Below are 23,685 nucleotides of genomic sequence, written 5' to 3'. Positions count from 1 at the left end.
CGCCAGCCGCTAATTCCGCCACTACTCGAAACTCTTCCCCGCACGATTCGCGACCGCACTCGTCGCCTGTAGTAATAACAACCATCACGACACCAATAACAACAGCTTTTATCCCTGTGGAATCCGATTTCCAATTAGCAGATAACGAGAACGTGACGCTGTAGAAAACACTGTTTTGGTGCACTTAAGTTAAGCGGTAAAAGAGGTTGTTCTATAAATAGCCACTCTAGTTCACATTAGACAGTATTTCGTCTGATAAAGCCACGCTTCCATCGTTATTTAAGCTGACTGATCGGGGAAGATATTAGGGAAAGGCTTCTTTGAAAGAAGAGATCAAATAAGAAAAGTGTGGAACACAGAGAAAACAAGTCAATTAGTATTACAATTAAAGACATATACTGTGAAGAACATTATAGATAAAAAGCAATGGACATACTAGTAATTCGATTTATTTCAATTAATTTAATGCAGTTGATACAGCTGAATAAAACTGATTGGTACTAGATCATATCATTCTGTAAATATAGGTAGGATTATAAAACAGGCACGGACTTCCTGGGATTGTAAGACCCAAAATAATTTTCATGCATGTCCGAGGGAACAGCAACTGCAGCGACTAGCCGGCCAGGGTGGCCGAGCGGTTCTAGGCGCTACAGTCTGGAACCGCGCGACCGCTACGGTCGCAGGTTCGAATCCTGCCTTGGGCATCGATGTGTGTGACGTCCTTAGGTTAGTTAGGTTTAAGTAGTTCTGAGTTCCAGAGGACTGATGACCTCAGAAGTTAAGTCGCATAGTGCTGAGAGCCATTTTTTGCAGCGACTACAGCCGTTATGAAATACATTAACTATATTCGCAGTTTGGAAAATGGACAACCATCAGCTTGTGATTTTCTGTCGGACAGGTCACAGTTCGTAATAACTGACGGAAAGTCATCGAGTAAAACAGAAGTGATTTCTATCGTTCCTCAAGGTGGCGTTATAGGCCCTTTGCTGTTCCTTATCTATATAAACGATTTGGGAGACAATCTGAGTAGCTGTTTTCTGTTCTTTGCAGAGGACACTGTCGTTTATCGGAAAGTCATCGAGTAAAACAGAAGTGATTTCTATCGTTCCTCAAGGTGGCGTTATAGGCCCTTTGCTGTTCCTTATCTATATAAACGATTTGGGAGACAATAGGAGTAGCTGTTTTCTGTGCTTTGCAGAGGACACTGTCGTTTATCGACAAATAAAATCATCAGAATATAAAACCAAATTGAAAAACGATTTAGAAATGATATCTGAATGGTGCGAAAAGTGATAGTTTACCTTAAATAACGATAAGTGTGAGGTCATCCACATGAGTGCTAAAAGGTACTCGTTTAACTTCGGTTACACGATAAATCAGTCTAATCTAAAAGCCGTAAATTCAATTAAATACCTAGGTATTACAAATAAGAACAAATTAAATTGGAAGGAGCACATAGATAATGTTGTGGGGAAGGCTAACCAAAGACTGCGTTTTTTGGTAGGACACTTGGAAAATGTAACAGATCTACTAAGGAGACTGTCTACACTACGCTTGTCCGTCCTCTTTTAGAGTGTTGCTGTGCGGTGTGGGATCCTTACCAGATAGGACTGACGGAGTGCATCGAAAAAGCTCAAAGGGGGGCAGCACGTTTTGTATTATCGCGAAATATGTGAGAGAGTGTCGGAGAAATAACAGTAGATTTGTGCTGGACATCATTAAAAGAAAGGCCTTTTTCGTTTTGACGGAATCTTCTCACGAAATTCCAATCACCAACTTTCTCCTCCGAATGTGAAAATATTTTGTTGACAGCGACCTACATAGGGAGGAACCATCAACACGATTAAATAAGGGAAACCAGAGCTCGTAAAGATATAGGTGTTCATTCTTTCCGCGCCCTATACGAGATTGGAATAATAGAAAATTGTGAAGGTGGTTCGATGAACCTTCTGCCAGACACTTAAATGTGATTTGCAGAGTATCCATGTTGATGTAAATGTAGATATAATGGAATGACTACAGTGAAAATTTGCGCTGGACGGTCATTCGAACCCGGATTTCCCGCTTATCGCGAGCCGCCACCTTACCATTTGGCTATCCGTGCACCACTAACGACCAGACCCATCTTCCACCTGTCACCAGCCACGTCTCGACAATCTGTAATCGTACATCCATTATATAGATTCTCGTAAGGCAAGATATTTTACTCGAAAGTCGCTTGCCGGGTGTCGGTGGATATGCATGCAATCGCAACTGCAACTATATTTAATGTATTTTATAACTTCTGTAGTCGCTGGAGTGCATGTCAGAAGGAACGTTGCATAGTACTTCTGAATAAAACAGGCACTGCAATATCGTATTTATCCGCAGACACCGGACAAGCGACTTTCAAGTAAAATGTCTCGCTTGTACGGGAATACACATATTGGATGTACGTGTACTGGGCGACGGCCTTGCCGCAGTGGATACACCGGTTCTCGTCAGATCACCGAAGTTAAGCACTGTCGGGTGTGGCCGGCACTTGGGTGGGTGGCCATCCAGGCCGCCACGCGCTGTTGCCGTTTTGGGACGCACTCAGCCTCGTGATGTCAATTGAGGAGCTACTCCACCGAATAGCACCCATTCCTCCTCATCGTGGCGACACGTATGGGGTTCCCATTACCTTTTGTCGATGCCATTCGCCGGTTACTACTTCCCGCGGCCTCGATGGTACAAGTCAATGGGAGGCTTGGAGGACCGATTCCTATACGCCGCTCTGTACGTCAAGGATGCCCTATGTCTACTTTACTATATGCCATTGCACTTGAGCCCCTCATCACTGGACTTACCTCTAGACTGCAGGGCCTCACTTTGCGTGACTACACCTTTCACTGTAGGGCTTATGCGGACGATCTCCTCTTTCTCACCTGCTCCTCCACGGAACTCAGTGACGCCATCCAATGGATCCACCAGTATGGACGTCTTTCTGGTAGCATTCTTAATGTCCGTAAATCGACTATGATGCACATTGGGCGCGGCCTCCCGGCTATGGTGCCGAGCCCATTCCAAGTCAGTACCACCCTTCGTTACTTGGGTATCGAATTTACGAGCTCCACACACCGCACAGTGGCCCTGGCATATCGGCAGCTTTTGCAGTCGATTCGGCACCATGTCCGCGGTCAAGTACACCGTAACTTAAACCAACTCCAACGTGTGTCCTATGCCAACATGTATGTAGCCCCTAAACTGGTACACGTCGCCCAGATCCTCCCAATGCCGTTACTCCTTGGCCGCCGCATCCAATCAGCCTTTGGATATTTCGTGTCAGCAAGGGCACTTTTCAAAGTCCGCTACAACACTCTAACATTGCCTCCTGCAAAAGGTGGCCTCGGACTCGTCAACGTGCGGGCACGATCTTCTTCACTCTTTGTCCACACTCTGTTGCGGCACTGGCAGGGGACGGTTCCGTCCTTAACACGCAGTCTCTTAGATATCCTCCGACCAACTTCTCTCGATCCATCGATCAATGTGGCACCTATTTCTCCATTATTGTACCACGTCGCCAATTGTTTCATAGAACTCAGCTACGTTCGGGCCGATCTTCCAGTCACCCGTCCTCCCCGTACAAAAGATTATTACAGTTTGTTTATGCTGTCCAACCCTTTCGACCCCATGGTGCTACGGCATCCTGACATTAACTGGCGCACGGTTTCGGTGTGTGTGCATGCACCCTTTTTACCGTCATCTGTGTCCGCACTCTAGTATGTTTTAGTCTATGGAAAATTCACGACTAACAGTCGACCTTATCGCACAGGACTGGCCACCTCCCCACTCTGCCCTGACTGTGAGCTCGAAGACACCGACGACCACCGTCTCACGTGCCCCCTGAAACAAAACGTATGGCTCCTCATCCAACGAATCGTGGGCTTTTACCTCCGTGCCCCGCCAACGACGGTAACCCCGGATTTCCTGTTGTTGCCCCCAGACACTACCCTCATCTGGTTTCGAGGACAGGCTTTAGAATACATCTTTCAAAGTGGTCCACATACAGTCCTTGACTTCTGGTACAAAGTTGTAACCGCGCATAGCACCCTCACCCGAAAACCATCTTACCGACAAACTTTTGCCGGTTATCTTCGCACCGTCTTCCTTGACCCCCCTCAAAGTTGGGGTGTACCATGCCCACCTGTAACATGATGGAACACCCTTATCCACGTTCCCTTGCATCGACAAAAAAAAAATAGTAGCGGCTACGGTCACAGAAAACCATCATAACGACCGGGAGAGCAGTGTGCTGACCACTCGCCCCTCCTATCCGCGTCCTCAGCTGAGGATGACACGGCGGTCGGATGGTCCCGATAAGCCACTTGCGGCCTGAAGACGGAGTGATGTAAGAGGTCAGGTTGCTAACACGTGGCTGAAAACATAGGGAAGTTTTGGTCCGGTCGTGAGGCGTGCACGGAATGTCTAATGTTAAGGCGGCCACTCGCGGTTAAGGGGAAAATCCGGGTTCGACTCATAGTGAGGAACAAATTTTTATTGTCATTCCATTATACTACTGATGATTGTCCATATTCACAATTGCGAGTAATGAAACGTCTCCTTAGAAAATTTATACAAGACTGTGCTTAAACTCTGAAAGTACTCAGACAGTTCTTTCTTTACTTATTCTGATCATCACTAAATTGACACACAATATTTTTTAGCGCAACGGAATCTGACTTTCAATAATCCCTACAAAAGAATGGCCCTGACTAACATTAAACTATACCTTTCACAAATCACTTACCTCACAAAACTCTTCGTCACTCAAGTTACTGCAGTACAGCGAGCGCCACTACTGCCAGCTAAACAAAAGATTCAAACTACAGAAGGCACTAAGTACTGATAGGCATAGTTAGCAAATGAAAGATTTTGATAGAGAAAAAACAATGTATTTACCTTAATATTGTTTAAAAGTCATATTAGTCTTACAAATTTACTGTCTCTGTCCAGATCATCCGTTCTCACAACTCCGCCATCTCTCTCCCCACATCCACCACTGCTGGCGGCTCACCTCCAACTGCGCAACGCTACGCGCTGTTAGCAGCCAACAGCCAAACACTACAATGGCAAACAACAGTTGCCTACGTACAATACATTTAACGTATTTTATTAGCCAGTCCCTGCGGAGACCCGTATGTTTATAACATGTCCAGGGATCGGTTCCTCGTCATATCTCCTTTATCGGTGATGTTATCCGCCAATGAAGGATTTATGTTTGTGGGATTCCATGGCCGAAGTCAGTTTCCATAAAATTATTTCTGATTATAGCCTACGTAGTAATGTGAAGTTATCTTTTCATATGTACTGCAAATGGTCATAATCTAGGTAGAAACAGTACTGTCCTCTAACGGGAAGAGAGCTAGTAGTAGTGGAATAAAGGAAAGTACTACCAATTAAGTCCACGTTTAATTACAAGTCATAGGTGAAGGTATTTAGGGATACGTACCGAGGCACTTATATTCGCGTTGGTTCAGGCGAACAAAAGTGTACAAGGGTATAATTCCTGCGCGCTGGAGAACATTATACAGCCCACTAGCGCGACGGGCGAAGTGAGTTTTTATTAAGGCTGTTACGGTTTTCTTCACAAGAGATGCTGTTTGTTTTGGAAGAAGTACGTATGCAAGTGTTTCTACTTACCCCTCTGGTTAAAGGGGCCAGGGTTAGTATTTAGTGCGTGGTGCGTTTTCACCGACATAGAAGGAGGAACGGGGATAGATGATGCTTATCTGCGTAACTCAGTTTCTCTTGAAATTGGTTTTACTAATTTTGCTGCATCGTTTGGTTCCGCTATCCGCGAGAAACAGGCTCAGAGATTCTCATCTCCGCCGTAGCAAGTTTCTCCAGAAATTGGCTTTACAAATTTGGCTTCGTCGTCACGTGCGTAGAGCCACAGTTGCTCGTAACGTACTTGCTGTTATCTACTCTATGCTTTGCTCCGTGATTTATGACGCTTGCGCGCTTAATAAAGCAGTCATGCTGCGTGTTGCGCATTTGTCAGTCAAGCAGTAAGCTGCAACTGGATAGACTTTCACACGTAAAACTATTTGTCGTTAGACTATCACAGTGCTGTTTGTGAATTACGTCATTCTCTCAGTACTATAATATCAGCATTTAATTTCCCAACTACCATAGTATCAGAATTTGTTTAGAAGGGCTGCCGATTACGGCGGATCCAGATATATCAAAGTGAGAGGAAATAAAACTTGATAAGACAGTTGTATTACTTATTATGTAATAAATATTTTCAGTGAAGTTAAAAAGAAAGAGTGTTGCTGATTATTGACCATGAAAAGATTATTTCAGTCTTCTGTGTATGCGACCGCGTCGTAATGTGAAATAATCAAACGTTGTGGGCATTTTGCAGAGATGAGTGACCATTGGGTCGGTCACTAACCCAAAGGAATTCTGTGAAGTTTTCTTCGTCCACGGAAGCATGTGCACGCACTGAAACGCTGTTTGGATGTTCAATTTCTAAACCAAAATTCCATTACTGAGGAACAAGGTAACGATGCCGTCTTCTCGAAGATATTCAGAAATTTTTGTTTTCACAGACTTCCAATCATAGGCAGAACAATCCCTATAAAAATTTACATTGTTCCTTGACACACAGCTTCAACGGTTGCATGGATTACTTATTTTAAGGCTGAACGAAATATTTCACACAAATCTCAACTAATTTGACGTGTAATTGAGTGTTTAACATTGTCTTTCTTATGTAATGTATAATTTTTTATTAACTGCAACGGTACCAGATGAATTTATAAGAAAACTTACCTTATAAATTAATTTTTATTTACTTGAGTCCTCAGCCCAGCAGTATTTTAGAAATGATAAGTTTTGCTTGGACTGTTATTAATTTTTTACTACAATTACAGCTATTATGTGATTTTCAAGAAACAACTGTAACATCAACTGCTAATGCCAAAAAATCAATTTAGCTCCACAAATTTATTCTTTTAGTGAAAGAATTTGCTTTAATGTAATGGTCTAAAGCTTAAGTACAGAATGTTTCATTGAAATGAATGTCAGCAAACGTTGTGTGTTGTTAGACGGTATCATTGGCCAAGACAAAACGGAGAATCCAACTGCCTAATTGGAAATTTTCTCTTTCTTCACACACAATGAACCTTCTCATAGTGAAGAGTGAGAATTTTATCACAAGAGTATCTGCCAAGTGTAGGTTTTGACTAGTACATGACGAGTTTTAGTCACTTGTTAACACCGAGCGAGGCGGTGCAGTGATTAGCACACTGCACTCACATTCGGGAGGACTAGCGTCTGGCCATCCTGGTTTACGTTTTCCGTAATTTCCCTAAATCGCTTCACGCAAATGCCGGGATGGTTCCTTTGAAAGGGCACGGTCGACTTTCTTCCCCATTCTTCCCTAATCCGATGGGACTGATGACCGCCCTCATCTAGTGGTCGTGCGGTAGCGTTCTCGTTTCCCAGGTTCGATTCCCGGCGGGATCAGGGAATTTCTGTGCCTCGTGATGGCTGGGTGTTGTGTGATGTCCTTAGGTTAGTTAGGTTTAAGTAGTTCTAAGTTCTAGGGGACTGATGACCATCGATGTTAAGTCCCATAGTGCTCAGAGCCATTTGAACCGATGACCGTTCTGTTTGTTCCCCTCTTCAGAATCAACCAAACAACCAATTATTTGTTTCTGTTATGCAGGATTATTCAATCTATGGATTTTATGCAATCCGCAACGCCTTCAAGAGCCATGTGCGATATTTTCACATTCTCTCGCAGGATCTTTTCGTAGAAAATTTTGTATTGCGATACGTTTTCGCTGGAAGCCACGGTTTTTCAATTATTCAAGAAAAACGCGTTTGGCGGTCACTTTTGAACGATTTTCTTGAATGACTCAAAAACTACAGCCTCCAGTCAAAATGTATCTCAATACAAAATTTAGCTGCATTAAATTTCCTACAAAAGGTCTTGTTCATTTCTTCTGTAGGACTAATAGTTTGCGCTTAGTAAACGAGAGAATATGAAAATTTCGCATGTGGTATTTGAAGATGTTGCGGGTTAGGGCCTACAGGAAATCCATAGGTACCTGAATCACCTTCTTCAGTGATGAGAAGACAAGATATTGATGCATGCGTTTTGCAGTGCGTTATTTAATTGACCATAGTGTTGCAAAGACGTCCTAAGCTGAAACAAATTCTTAAAATGGCGGTCTGCCCCACTGGCTGCTGTTACTTGATTTAATACATCCTTTTCCTTTGTAGTCTTCACTATTGCATAGCTTTGACTGTGTAGGCATTTTCACATGTGTAGCATAAACCGTCAGACATGCACTATGTGATGAAATGTACCGGGACACCGCCAAAAACATATGTTTTTCATATGAGGTGCATAGTTCTACCACATACTGCCAGGTACTCCATATCAGAGACCTCAGTAGTCATTAGACATCGTCAGAGAGCAGAATGGGTCTGCTCCGCGGAACTCACGGACTTCGAACGTGGTCAGGTGATTGGGAGCCACTGTGTCATACGTCTGTAGGCGTGATTTCCACGGTCCAGCACATCCCTAGATCAATTGTTTCCGATGTGATAATGAAGTGGAAACGTGAAGGGACACGTATGGCACAAAATTGTACACGCCGACCTCGTCTGTTGACTGACAGAGACCGCCGACAGTTGAAGAGGGTCGTAATGTGTAATAGGCAGACATCTATCCAGACCATCACACAGGAATTCCAAACTGCATCATGATCCACTACAAGTATTGTGACAGGCGGGAAGGGAGAAAACTTGGGTTTCATGGTCGAGCGGCTGCTCATAAGCCACGCATCACGCCGGTAAATGCCAAACGAGCCTCGCATAGTGTAAGGAGAACATTGGACGACTTAACAGTGGAAAAACGTTGTGTGGAGTGATGAATCACGGTACACAATGTGGCGATCCGATGGCAGGGGGTAGGTATGGCGAATGCCCGTTGAACGTCATTTTCCAGCGTGTGTAGTGCCTACAGTAAAATTCGGAAGCGGTGGTGTTATGGTGTGGTCGTGTTTCTCATACAGGGGGGTTGCACCCCTTGTTGTTTTACGTGGCAGTATCAAAGCACAGGACTGCACTGACGTTTTAAGCACCTTCTTGCTTCCCACTGTTGAAGAGCAATTCGAGGAATGCGATTGCATCTTTCAACACGATAGAGCCCCTGTTCAAAAATGTTCAAATGTGTGTGATTTCCTATGGTACCAAACTGCTGAGATCATCGGTCCCTAGGCTTATACTATACTTAAACTACTTTATGCTAAAAACAACACACACACCCATGGACGAGGGGGGCTCGAATCTCCAACGGGAGGGGCCGCGCGATCAGTGACATGCAAGGTGCCTTAAACCGCGCGACCCCTGTTCATAATGCACGGCCCATAGCGGAGTGGTTACACGACAACAAGATCCCTGTAATGGACTGGCCTGCACAGACTCCTAACTCGAATCGTATAGCAAACCTTTGAGATATTTTGGAACGCCGACTTCGTACCAGGCCTCACCGACCGACATCGATACCTCTCCCCAGTGCAGCACTCCGTGCAGAATGGGCTGCCATTCGCTAAGAAACGTTCTAGCACCTGGTTGAACGTATGCCTGCGAGAGTGGAAGCTGTCATCAAGGCTAAGGGTGGGCAACACCGTATTAAATTCCACCATTACCGAAGGATGGCGCCAGGAATTCCTAAGTAATTTTCAGCCAGCTGTCCGGATACTTTTGATGGCATGCTGCATTTGTACTGTGATTGAGATCCGACCGGATGTCCGGAAAGGACTCAAAAGAAACCCAGTAAGGCTGGGGCTGTCTGCCCATTGCCACCAGGAGGACAAACTGCTAGGAAGACGAAAATCAGAGATGATACCACAGAGAGAGCAAACCTGAGACGCAGCAAAAGCGGAGCCCAACAACCAACGGTTACAACATCCAGACGACAGAAAAGTAAATACAGTACAGAAAACCGTGTCGCCGCATAGCGGACAGTACAGAGCGGCACGGAGGAGTGGTGAGTGGCTGCGCGGCAAGGCGATGCTAGCACTAGTGGCTTTAACAGCTTTCGAAGTCCCTGGGCCAGTATATCAGAATTTGGGTTACAGTGAAGACTTCAGTTGTTCACGCATTGTTCATATGGGGTGACGATGCAATGTGATGGAACTTACTGGTAACATACACTCCTGGAAATGGAAAAAAGAACACATTGACACCGGTGTGTCAGACCCACCATACTTACTCCGGACACTGCGAGAGGGCTGTACAAGCAATGATCACACGCTCGGCAGAGCGGACACACCAGGAACCGCGGTGTTGGCCGTCGAATGGCGCTAGCTGCACAGCATTTGTGCACCGCCGCCGTCAGTGTCAGCCAGTTTGCCGTGGTATACGGAGCTCCATCGCAGTCTTTAACACTGGTAGCATGCCGCGACAGCGTGGACGTGAACCGTATGTGCAGTTGACGGACTTTGAGCGAGGGCGTATAGTGGGCATGCGCGAGGCCGGGTGGACGTACCGCCGAATTGCTCAACACGTGGGGCGTGAGGTCTCCACAGTACATCGATGTTGTCGCCAGTGGTCGGCGGAAGGTGCACGTGCCCGTCGACCTGGGACCGGACCGCAGCGACGCACGGATGCACGCCAAGACCGTAGGATCTTACGCAGTGCCGTAGGGGACCGCACCGCCACTTCCCAGCAAATTAGGGACACTGTTGCTCCTGGGGTATCGGCGAGGACCATTCGCAACCGTCTCCATGAAGCTGGGCTACGGTCCCGCACACCGTTAGGCCGTCTTCCGCTCACGCCCCAACATCGTGCAGCCCGCCTCCAGTGGTGTCGCGACAGGCGTGAATGGAGGGACGAATGGAGACGTGTCGTCTTCAGCGATGAGAGTCGCTTCTGCCTTGGTGCCAATGATGGTCGTATGAGTGTTTGGCGCCGTGCAGGTGAGCGCCACAATCAGGACTGCATACGACCGAGGCACACAGGGCCAACACCCGGCATCATGGTGTGGGGAGCGATCTCCTACACTGGCCGTACACCTCTGGTGATCGTCGAGAGGACACTGAATAGTGCACGGTACATCCAAACCGTCATCGAACCCATCGTTCTACCATTCCTAGACCGGCAAGGGAACTTGCTGTTCCAACAGGACAATGCACGTCCGCATGTATCCCGTGCCACCCAACGTGCTCTAGAAGGTGTAAGTCAACTACCCTGGCCAGCAAGATCTCCGGATCTGTCCCCCATTGAGCATGTTTGGGACTGGATGAAGCGTCGTCTCACGCGATCTGCACGTCCAGCACGCTGGTCCAACTGAGGCGCCAGGTGGAAATGGCATGGCAAGCCGTTCCACAGGACTACATCCAGCATCTCTACGATCGTCTCCATGGGGGAATAGCAGCCTGCATTGCTGCGAAAGGTGGATATACACTGTACTAGTGCCGACATTGTGCATGCTCTATTGCCTGTGTCTATGTGCCTGTGGTTCTGTCAGTGTGATCATGTGATGTATCTGATCCCAGGAATGTGTCAATAAAGTTTCCCCTACCTGGGACAATGAATTCACGGTGTTCTTATTTCAATTTCCAGGAGTGTAGATAGGCAGACACTTTGCAGCCAGCTGGTCAGAGCTTTGCTGTCCACCCCGCTGCAAGTAAAATGCACAAGGGGAGTGATGGTTAGCACTGTAAGGAGAATGGTCCAAGATTTATCTGTACCGACTCCATTACCTCTTTTAAACAGTGCCTCGAGGTGTTGCTGCAGTTTGTGGGTTTCGCGGAGTAGCTTCTAGCTGTTAACATCACAACTAGTGTCTTGCCGTAACTTGTGGCCCCTCAGTGCACTACATCGAAAAGAGAAGTTATTACCCAGACGAACTTTTTTAATTTAATAACTGTTACTGCCTCGCGGGATTAGCCGAGCGGGCTAAGGCGCTGCAGTCATGGACTGTGCGGCTGGTCCCGGCGGAGGTTCAAGTCCTCCCTCGGGAATGGGGGTGTGTGTTTGTCCTTAGGATAATTTAGGTTAAGTAGTGTGTAAGCTTAGGGACTGATGACCTTAGAAATTAAGTCCCATAAGATTTCACAGAACATTTTTTTAACTGTTACTCATTCACAGCTCAACGTCTCACACCAGATGTGTGTAATCTCTATGTTTGCGTGGTAGAGTAATGGTGGTGTACGCGTGCGTGGAGAACTTATTTGCGCAGCAATCGCTGACATAGTGTAACTGAGGGGGAATAAGGGGAAACAGCCCGCATTCGCCGAGGCAGGTGGAAAACCGCCTAAAAGCCATCCACAGACTGGCTGGTTCACCGGACCTCGACACAAGTCCGCCGGGCGGATTCGTGCTGGGGACGAGGCGCTCCTTCCTGCCCGAAAAGCCGTGCGTTTGACCGCACGGCCAACCGGGCGCGCTAGCGTTAAGTTAGTTTATGTAGTGGGTAAGTCTAGGACCGATGACCTCAGCAGTTTGGTCCCTTAGGAATTCACACACATTTGAATAGACACTTGTTGTCTTATATAGGCGTTGCTGACTGCAGCAATATATCCTGCCCGTTTACACATCTCTATATTTGAATACGCCTGCCTATATCAGCTTCTTTGACGTTTATGTGTATGGATGCATGGTGTCTATTCCCTCACACACGGGATCAGTGAAGAGACGTAACGCTTTCATATAATCCTACATTTATTAAGGATTTTCTCTCGAATAATACGGCACAGGGGAAGCACCGCATTGAGATCTGTACGCATTAAAATTCCGTTGCAGGAGACGGAACGCTCGCGGCTTGGGAGGGGCAGAGAGGAGCAACGGAACCCCGGCGAGGGCGCCATTATATCCTTCCGACTTACTTCCAGCGTCTAATATTATGGATCAGTCGAGCGAACAAAGTGGGACTCCGGACGTCGCAGCCATTAGCCGATCGCAATCTGAACGCAGGGCTCGCCTGCAATCTGACGGGGCGTGGTGAGTGTAACGGTATGGGGCTGCCCGACGCCTAGAGCGAGCGAGCTAGCGCACCGCCGACGTGCCCCGCTCTCTTTGGCCTAGACCTACGGAAGCTTTGCTTCTCCCAAAGCAACGAAAAGTGGGGCCGTCCAAAATGCACACATGTTTCTCATTACTTCGTAGCATGACCTTCACAAAATGTATAACATTTCTGTTATCAACTTCTCCAATTACTGTATGCAAACATCGGCTGTGAAGTTGTATCTACGTTTTTTTACGTAACACAAAATTTAATTATTTGTAAAAATAATTATTTGTAAAAATAATTCACAGGGAATTCCCTGTGAATGTGGCTCTGCATTTATTGGCCAGACGACAAGAACTGTCCATGAACGATGTACAGAACATGAAAGGTACACCCGTCTGCGGCAACCGTCAAAATCGGCAGTAGCAGAGCACTGTATTTCTTTGGGACATTCGATGGAACACAATGGAACACAAATTTTAGCTCCGGTTTTCGGATTTTGGGATTCCATAATCAAAGAATCAGTGGAAATACGTCTTGCCAATAATCTTATAATTCGTGACAAAGGCTTTCAGCTGTATAAAAATTGGGATCCTGTTATTAAAATTATACAATCACAGCGGAATCGACAGCGTCATTCGATACTCAGTGATTAGATGATCTTTTACTTTCGCCATTGAGCGCAGCACGTACAACTCCGCTATACCGCGCATGTCAAGACCTGACGCATGCGCTGTAGGATACCAGTACATTTCGCATGCGCGAGATTCGGCATAAATACCGCGACTGAACCTAAGATCTTCAGTAGTTGTGTACTCACCTGATGATGGCCGGACGTCTCTGGGCCGAAATATCGTGACAGAATGTCGACGGGATCCGGCTGCATACCCGGAAATTATTTGAAGAAGAAACACGCCGGGAAAATTTCAGAAGTCACGAAAAACTTATTATTTGATACATCTTTAATGGCTGTTCATTTCCACCACAAAAATGTGCTTGGTTTGAACTTCATGAATAGGTTGAGGCAGGCATTGACGGTAATAAGGCTGATCTTCCAAAAAGTACACCGCAGACGAAATTGTTTGTCACCATCATAAATAGTATAAAGATTGTTATCAAAAATAATAAAACTAAAGAAAATAGTTTGTAAATCTACTGAAATCCAAATCATGTTGAACGTATATGGAGCCCAGCGAGAGTACAAGTGGAAAGTGACTCACCTTTCGACTAGTATTAATATTTCCAGAATGAGATTTTCACTCTGTAGCGGAGTGTGCGCTGATATGAAGCTTCCTGGCAGATTAAAACTGTGTGCCGGACCGAGACTCGAACTAGGGACCTTTGCCTTTCACGGGCAAGTGCTCTAGCGACTGAGCTACCCAAACACGACTCACGCCCCGTCGTCATAGCTTACTTCTGCCAGTAAAGCACGACTCACGCCCCGTGAGGACGGGGCGTGAGTCGTGCTTGGGTAGCTCAGTCGGTAGAGCACTTGCTCGCGAAAGGCAAAGGCCCCTAGTTCGAGTCTCGGTCCGGCACACAGTTTTAATCTGCCAGGAAGTTTCAGTATTAATATTGATACCGGTAAGCACATTGCTTGTCGCTGTTTCAGAAAAGAAGAACTATATCGTTCTAGTTGCCTCAGTTAACGTCTACAGCACTCGAACTGGTACAAGGGGGCAAAGCTTTATTGTCATAAACAGGTGTTTCAGTAACGTGACTTTTAGTTCGCAGAAGGACGCGGCATTTGTCACTACTAACTAGTGAACATGCCGGTAGTGCAGTCCTAATGGTGGATCAATAGCGCAAGTAGTTCCCTGAGCAAGAACGCCGCCTTACGTCTGGAACATTCCGCACATGAGCCGGGCCGCTTCTGCGAGTGGAAATTCTGGTTCGCCGTCGTGGCTGCTGCATCGCAATGAGAACTGCTCTCTGTCGGACTGACAGCAGCCAATCACCGCCGCTTCCGCCACACGACCACAAAATCTCAATTCAGTCCGCAGAAGTCGGCGGCGGGTCTCAATGGAGACGTCACGCCCAATACAGCAGACAGTCAATGACGCGATCGCGGAAGCGGCGCGGGTACGGAAGGGAGAGCTGGCATATAGCGTCTCGTCGCTATCGATGTCACCAACGTAAGCTTAGGAAAAGCTGAGTCCAGAACCGGTTGTGGTACTGCTGAGAGAATCATCCAGAACTTTTGCCGATTTGAGTGATTGTCGGAGTCTTTAGAAAGCCTACATCAAAATGACCATACCGAGAGAGGTGGCGCAGTGGTTAGACACTGGACTGGCATTCGGGAGGACGACGGTTCAATCCCGCGTCCGGCCATCCTGATTTAGGTTTTCCGTGATTTCCCTAAATCGCTCCAGGCAAATGCCGGGATGGTTCCCTTGAAAGGGCACGGCCGACTTCCTTCCCTAATCCGATGAGACCGATGACCTAGCTGTCTGGTCTCCTTCCCCAAACAACCCAACCCCCCTCAAAATGACCGTTGTGAATGAGAACAGCAACCCCGCTCATCTGAAATAAAGACTCTGTGTCTTAACATCTGTATCATCGGCGTCTGGTGGATGAGGGGACTTGCACAATAAAAGCACTGGGTCAGGGGGCCAAATTACTGTATTTGATCTGAGGTGGTTCGGGAAAACCAAGGGCAGCTTGTTTTTGATTGAACTGACTGGACTTGAACCTCTTATCAAATGGCTCTGAGCACTATGGGACTTAACTTCTGAGGTCATCAGTCCCCTAGAGCTTAGAACTACTTAAACCTAACAAAGGGCATAACAAACATCCATGCCCGAGGCAGGATTCGAACCTGCGATCGTAGCGGTCGCGCGGTTCCAGACTGTAGCGCCAAAGATGACCTCGGTTTGAGGAAGGCCGGCGTGTACCAGATTCCGTGTCAATGTGGCAAGTCGTATATTGGTCAGACGATGCGTACCGTCGAGGATCGATGCCGTAAACACCACAGGCACACTCGACTGATGTATCCGAGCAAGTCGGCGGTCGCTGAACATTGTTTGTCGGAAAATCACGCTATGGAGTATGACCGCACGAGGATTCTGGTACAGACGTCGAGATACTGGGACAGCGTTGTTAGAGAGGCCATCGAAATTCGCACCAATGACGACCTCATAAACTGTGACTGTGGCTATAATCTTAGCAAGGCTTGGGAACCAGCGATTGGGTTAATCAAGAGTAAATCGAGCAAACGCACAGTTGTGACGACCACGGCGGACAGAGCCATGACACCGACGTCATCTCAGACGCCGTCGCAATCTGTCCCACCGCGCTACCGCGGCGCGGGGCGCGGACGGCGGAGGGAGAGCGCCGCGGGCGGAGGGTATTTAAATTGGCCGCCGCTGCGACCGAACCCAGTTCCCCTTGAGCAGCCATAGCGTACGGATCTCCGTGGCGGCACGTTCACAGGAGCTCAGTCCGTCAGTTCACCTGATGATGGCGACATGTTTGATCGCCGAAATATTGTGCCCGTTGGACACTATAGACCGGCAGTACACCCGTGGATATTTTGATTAATATACTGCTTGACTCCTCGGTGAAGATATGCTCCCGAAACTTCAACAAAAGCCATTACCGAGCTACTGAGCGTCTCTCCTGCAGTCTTCCACTGGAGTTTATCTATCATCTCCGTAACGCTTTCGCGATTACTAAATGATCCTGTAACGAAGCGCGATGCTCTCCGTTGGATCTTCTCTATCTCCTCTACCAACCCTATATGGTACGGATCCCACACTGCTGAGCAGTATTCAAGCAGTGGGCGAACAAGTGGAGGTACTGTAACGTACTTCCTTTGTTTTCGGATGCATTTCCTTAGGATTCTTCCAATGAATTTCAGTCTGGCATCCGCTTTATCGACGATCAACTTTATATGATCATTCCATTTTAAATCCCTCCTAATGCCTACTCCCAGATAATTTATGGAATTAACTGCTTCCAGTTGCTGACCTGCTATATTGTAGCTAAGTGTTAAAAGATCTTTCTTTCTATGTATTCGCAGCACATTACACTTGTCTACGTGGAGATTCAAGTGCCATTCCCAGGACCGTGCGTCAATTTCCGGAAGGAGATTTTCCAACTCGGAATAAAGGAAAATAAAAGTTATTTGTGGTGAACAGATCGAATACTAGGGCGGCTTCTCAAATAGGATGGTGTGAGTCATTTATTGAAACGCGAAAATTTAGTGTAAGTAAATTTAGCCTGTCATTCCACCTGCAATTTCTCACAGTCTCTTCCCAAAATTCAGTGTCTACCTTGCTGGCGAACGTTTTCTGTCCAACCAGGTACCAATTGCAGCTGATGACAAGTGTTTTGCAGCACTTCGAAGCAACATCAGATAGATGGAATGTCACGTAAACACCGATTAATGAAGTGTGTTAAACCTAATGTTAAAGGAGATTATGCTGCAAAATAAAACGTCTTTGTTAAGTGAAGCGTCGCTTTCTCTTTTCAGTTTATTCTCATAATGGCAGAACTTAAGCTGAGGGTTACTTTTATGTCGTATCTGGATAGCAGAGTCAGTAAAATAGGCGAAGGTCCGTGTTCGTTTCCCAGTCACGAATATTTTTAAAATACTAGGAAGTACACTCGACAGATGTTGTTGTCGTTGTGGTCTTCAGTCCTGAGACTGGTTTGATGCAGCTCTCCATGCTACCCTATCCTGTGTAAGCTTCTTCATCTCCCAGTACCTACTGCAACCCACATCCTTCTGAATTTGCTTAGTGTATTCATCTCTTGGTCTCCCTCTACGATTTTTACATGTCCTACTAACCGGTCCCTTCTTTTTGCCAAGTTGTGCCACATACTCCTCTTCTCCCCAATTCTACTCAATACTTCACTATTAGTTACGTGATCTACCGATCTAATCTTCAGCATTCTTCTGTAGCATCACATTTCGAAAGCTTCTATTCTCTTCTTGTCCAAACTATTTATCGTCCATGTTTCACTTCCATACATGGCTGCACTCCATACAAATACTTTCAGAAACGACTTCCTGACACTTAAATCTATACTCAATGTTAACAAATTTCTCTTTTTCACAAACTCTTTCTTTGCCATTGCCAGTCTACCTTTTATATCTTCTCTACTTCGACCATTATCAGTTATTTTGCTCCCCAAATAGCAAAACTCCTTTACTACACTAAGTGTCTCATTTCGTAATCTAATTCCCTCAGCATCACCCAACTTAATTGGACCACATTCTATTATCCTCGTTTTGCTTTTGTTGATGTTCATCTTATATCCTCCTTTCAAGGCACTGTCCATTCCGTTCAACTGCTCTTCCAAGTCCTTTGCTGTGTCTGATAGAGTTACAATGTCTTCGGCAAACCTCGAAGTTTTTATTTCTTCTCCATGGATTTTAATACCTACTCCGAATTTTTCTTTTGTTTCCTTTACTGCTTGCTCAATATACAGATTGAATAACATCGGGGAGAGGCTACAACCCTAAAAAAAATGGCTCTGAGCACTATGGGACTTAACATCTGTGGTCATCAGTCCCCTAGAACTTATAACTACTTAAACCTAACTAACCTAAGGACATCACACACATCCATGCCCGAGGGAGGATTCGAACCTGCGACAGTAGCAGTCGCGCGGTTCCGGACTGAGCGCCTAGAACCGCTAGACCACCGCGGCCGGCGCTACAACCCTGTCTCACTCCCTTCCCAACCACTGCTTCCCTTTCATGCCCCTCGACTCATATAACTGTCATCTGGTTTCTGTACAAATTGTAAATAGCCTTTCGCTCCCTGTATTTTACCCCTGCCACCTTTAGAATTTGAAGGTGGCAGAGGTAAAATACAGGGAGCGAAAGGCTATTTACAATTTGTACAGAAACCAGACTCGACAGATACGCTGGAGGATATCATTACGAAAACGACCAGCAGATGAATTGGAGAAGGACACCCTAATCGCATGTTGAGTGAAGTGGGACTCATCGCTCATTACGCTGGGTGCGCACGTTAGTCAGCGCGAGGAAGGAACGGCCGCGGGGCTGATCGTCAAGGCTGCAGCCGAGGCGGAGGAACCGGTTGCTAGGATACTGGCGCTACAGCTGACCTGGATCCGAGCGGCCGGCCGGAAGAATGCGTCGCCGGCGCCACGGCTGGCAGGGCGCACGCGCACGCGCCGGCGCCGGGCCGACGGGAGCCGAGCGGCGCCGACCGGACACGAGTGGACACGAGGTAATTGTCGGAGCAGCGCGCGCCGCGGGCGCCGGCCGGCCATTTCCATACCGGCCGGGACGCGGGACGCACGGCCCATGGCGCCGCCGCCGCCTGGCCACGCAGACGCCAGACTCTGTAATTAATAGGACCGCGTCCCACTGTAATTACTGTATCATTACTGCGCGATCACCGCGCCGTTGCGACACGAGAGTAGGGGGACTCTCGCAGGGAAGGCAGCACTCGCCTCTTCTCGTCCAGTACGTACGGTGTGTACGTCTTGTTCCCGCGGAGTTTCTCCGAAAAATTCCACCACACAGAACACGGCGCTACCCAAAGGGATGGACAGCACGCCCGGGAGAGGTGAGGCGGGCTGAGAGGAAACAATATTTCTCGCGTCCTTCCACTATGAAGCTGCCGTTACTCACAGGTATTGGCTACCCGCAAATATTTCTCTCTACAGGATGGCCACCGGACTTTGAAACCAGAAAGACCGTGAAAAAGCTCTGAATTTGAAAAAAAAATCGTCAAAATCGAGAATTTTTTAATATCCAAACTTTTTAATAGATTCATAGGTGTTTTAAAAGGAATTCGAATTATAGGCTACACATTTCAACATTATTTGAGTATTTCTCTCTTAACGACAAAGTCTTCAACCACACTGCAAGAAGTGGTTTCTTTCGCGACGAGGCTCTCTGTTCAAGAGACGCAATGTTATCTCAGAGCGCAACTGTGAGAAAAAAATGGTTCAAATGCCTCTGAGCACTATGGGACTTAACTTCTGAGGTCATGAGTCCCCTAGAACTTAGAACTACTTAAACACAACTAACCTAAGGACATCACACACATCCATGCCCGAGGCAGGATGCGAACCTGCGAACGTAGGAGTCGCGCGGTTCCGGACTGAAGCGCCTAGTACCGCTCGGCCACCACGGCCTGCACGTGTGGTTGAAGCAGCGACATTTGCTGTTCATCGGCGACGAAGGCTGAATCTGCACTGGTGCATCTGGATTTCCTTGCTTGCTCAATATAGAGACTGAATAGCATCGGGCTGAGGCTACAACCCTGTCTCACTCCCTTCCCAACCACCGCTTCCCTTTCATGTCTCTCCACTCTTGTAACTGCCACCGGTTTCTGTACACATTGTAAATAGCCTTTCGTTCCCTGTATTTTACCCCTGCCACCTTCAGAATTTGAAAGAGAGTATTCCAGTGGACACTGTCAAAAGGCTACAAATGCTAGAAACGTAGATTTTGCCTTTTCTTAATCTAGCTTCTAAAATAAGCCGTAGGCTCAGTATTGCCTCACGTGTTCCACATGTTGCGGATGTATACGTTGTGAATTGTCTGAAAGCAAACACACTGCAATAATCGCCGGAAGGGTCCACGGCAGGAAGGAGGGAGTTTTAGCCCTGGTGGATGTTTTCGTGGCGTTCCCTGGGTGATCTTCTCATTCTGAAACTCACAATGGATCAACAGCCGTAAGAATCTATCCTTGGAGACCATGATGCGTAATTTGTGTTTCCTCGACACGATGGCATCTACCAGCAAAAAATTGCAACGTATCACACAGCTCGCATTGCACGTGCGTGATTCTAAGAGACACAGAGTAAGTTTACTGTACTACTGTGGCCACCGACCTCTACGAATTTAAACCCAGTCAATGACCTGTGGCTGAGCGGTTCTAGGAGCCTCCGTCCGGAACCGCGCAGCTGCTACGGTCGCAGGTTCGAATCCTGCCTCAGGCATGGATGTGTGATGTCCTTAGGTTAGTTAGGTTTAAGTAGTTCTAAGGTCTAGAGGACTGATGACCTCAGATGTTAAGTCCCATAGTGCTTGGAGCCATTTGAAATTTGATAATCTGTGGACCAACTCGATCGGGGTGCTCGCGCCATGGATACTCATCCAAGAAACCTGGCGCACCTGCCAGCGGCACAGTGTTCGACATGGCTCCACAACCCTGTCGGTACGTTCCAGAACCTTACTGACACTCTTCCTGCACGTCTCGCAGGCGGTAATATTAATCTGACCGGACAGTGTACATAACATGCTGTCATTTTCATACGCATCGCACAGTATTCTAGATGTATCTCCAACATGTTACTTTCACGGGAGGTCCGGAGGGTACAATAATAATGCCGTGTGGCTCAGTGGCCTGGTGAAATTCTTTCAATTGGATGCCTCTTCGGGGTTGTTCTTGTCTCCAACTTACCCTTGTTATCCAAACGGCGACCAACTGTTCAAAAATAGTTCAAATGGCTTTGAGCACTATGGGTCTTAACATCGATGGTCATCAGTCCCCTAGAACTTAAAACTACTTAAACCTAACTAACCTAAGGACATCACACAACACCCAGCCATCACGAGGCAGAGAAAACCCCTGACCCCGCCGGGAATCGAACCCGAGAACCGACCAACTTTTTTAATGCTTAATATGAGGCTTAACGATGTGTTGCTTTTTTCGAGCGACTCTTCACATCGAGATTGAGAAATGTCCGCAGTACAGCTGGGATTCGATATCGTGATTATTCGGTTTCACAAGTCGGTAATGTAGTGTGTGTAGCGTGCTTTTTTGTACGGCAGAATGTTCAGTAATGGTTCAAAAGACCGCCACCAGTTGCGGAACGAAGAAGAGGTCTAAATAAATACCGCCTAGTTGGAAAAAATGCTACCTTCTTTCAGGTCACACATTGATGGTCCCAAACGACGTCCTTCCCTCAAATGACGACTGCAGCGCCAGAAATATTACTGGAGGCCGTAAAGTTAAAAAAGTAACATTAACTGGCAAACAGTTAACTAAAGTGAATGTTGTAGCTTTGCAAGAAACGTACAATGAAGAAGAAAAAGTAAATATTTCTGTGCTTTCCACTTCAGAATCAAGCAAAAAAAAAAAAAAAAACTTCAGTTGAAAAATGGTTCAAATGGCTCTGAGCACTATGGGACTTAACATCTATGGTCTTAGAACTACTTAAACCTAACTAACCTAAGGACACCACACAACACCCAGCCATCACGAGGCAGAGAAAAGTCCCTGACCCCGCCGGAAATCGAACCCGGGAACCCGGGCACGGGAAGCGAGAACGCTACCGCACGACCACGAGCTGCGGACAAGCTTCAGTTGTTTAATTACCTTAGCATCCCCTATCAGTTTTACTGCTCGTTGAAAACGTACGAGTATGACGTTAGAAACCTGACATTTAGGGTTCGAACACGTTTTATTCGGTGAGAGGACCGCTACCGTGTTCCTTACCAAAGGAACATAATTTTGTAATGTTTGTAGGTAATGAAGATCTCTCTTTCAATTTCATTGCATAAAAATGATGATTATAGCCAATGGACGCCACATTAATAATTATCCCATAAGACATTCAGTTAGCCGTAGAAAGTTCCGCTCGGTGCTAGGCTATCATAAATCATGGAGCGTAATGCTCGGTCCCGAACCCTGTCAGAATACCAAGCAGTCACTTCCCGCCAGCGTACGCAGTGGCTGCGACGCGCGCTGTCACTCACGAAGAACGGTGCCCAATACGTACGCCAACAAACATAGGAATCCTTTTAGCGCACATGACAAAGATGTTAAGACTGATATGTTGGCTTTATGCAACAAGAAAAAAGTACGGGAATTGTTAAGCTACCTGTGATCAACCCCCCCCCCCCCGTATTTGTCTTGGTGTTATTTCATTATCGCTAGTATCTTCATTCTCTATAGGAGTAACAGCGTCACATAAGATGGCTTCAAATTCAAATCAGTGCCAATCGTGTCGTTTTTGTGCGTTGACCAAAGAAGTTAGACATGGTTTAATCTTCGAACCGCCCTTGAACATAACCTTCGTACCAGCTGACATGGTTAAATCGCAGCATTTATACACACATCTGCATTCTGCAAGTCACCGTGTGTTAACATTAATTCCCTTCGCTGTTCTATTCGCGTATGGTGAGCCGGAAAAACGAGTCGATAGTCTGACATAGGAACTCTAATTGCCTGATTTTCTCTTAGTGGGGAAGAAATTCACTGCCCGACACATGACGGCTCACTTTTAGGGAGTGCCACTGCTGTTCGATCAGCTCAGTAACGCTCTTGCGCTTACTATACTATCCTATCCCGAAACGTGCCGCTCTTCTTTGGATCTTCTCGACTCCCTTAATCCTAGTTGGTAAGGGGAACCCGATTGTTGAATAACACTCCAGAATAGGTGGAAAAATGTTTTGTGGGCCACAGCTTTCGTAGATGAAATACATTTCTCATTCTTCCAACGTACCTTCATTGTGGAATCTGCTGTAACTAAAATTAGTTTTATGTCGACATTGCACTTCAGATCACTCCGGACGGTTACTCCCAGGTATTTTAAGCTTTTTCTGACATCAGTAATATCTACCAAATGCATAATCGAACCGTACTGGATTTTGTGCATATTTATGAGTAATACATTACATTTACTTACATTCAGGGCCAACTGCCAATTCCTGAACCAGTCATTTACCTTGCGCAGATCTTAAATTCTTT

The 23,685-nt window shown here is 46.6% G+C and overlaps 1 protein-coding gene and 1 pseudogene across 2 annotated transcripts in view; one reads left to right on the top strand and one right to left on the bottom strand.

The window, feature by feature from the left end:
• The window catches only part of LOC126281023 (ras-related and estrogen-regulated growth inhibitor-like), a 557,894-nt gene that overhangs the window by 404,131 nt on the left and 130,078 nt on the right, over positions 1 to 23,685 (bottom strand). The window lies entirely within an intron of this gene.
• LOC126290682 (5S ribosomal RNA) lies at positions 2,447 to 2,564 on the top strand (annotated as a pseudogene).

This window comes from Schistocerca gregaria, chromosome 1 (genome assembly GCF_023897955.1).
Source record: "Schistocerca gregaria isolate iqSchGreg1 chromosome 1, iqSchGreg1.2, whole genome shotgun sequence".
Lineage (NCBI taxonomy): Eukaryota > Metazoa > Arthropoda > Insecta > Orthoptera > Acrididae > Schistocerca > Schistocerca gregaria.
This window is presented reverse-complemented; position numbering and strand designations above follow the sequence as displayed.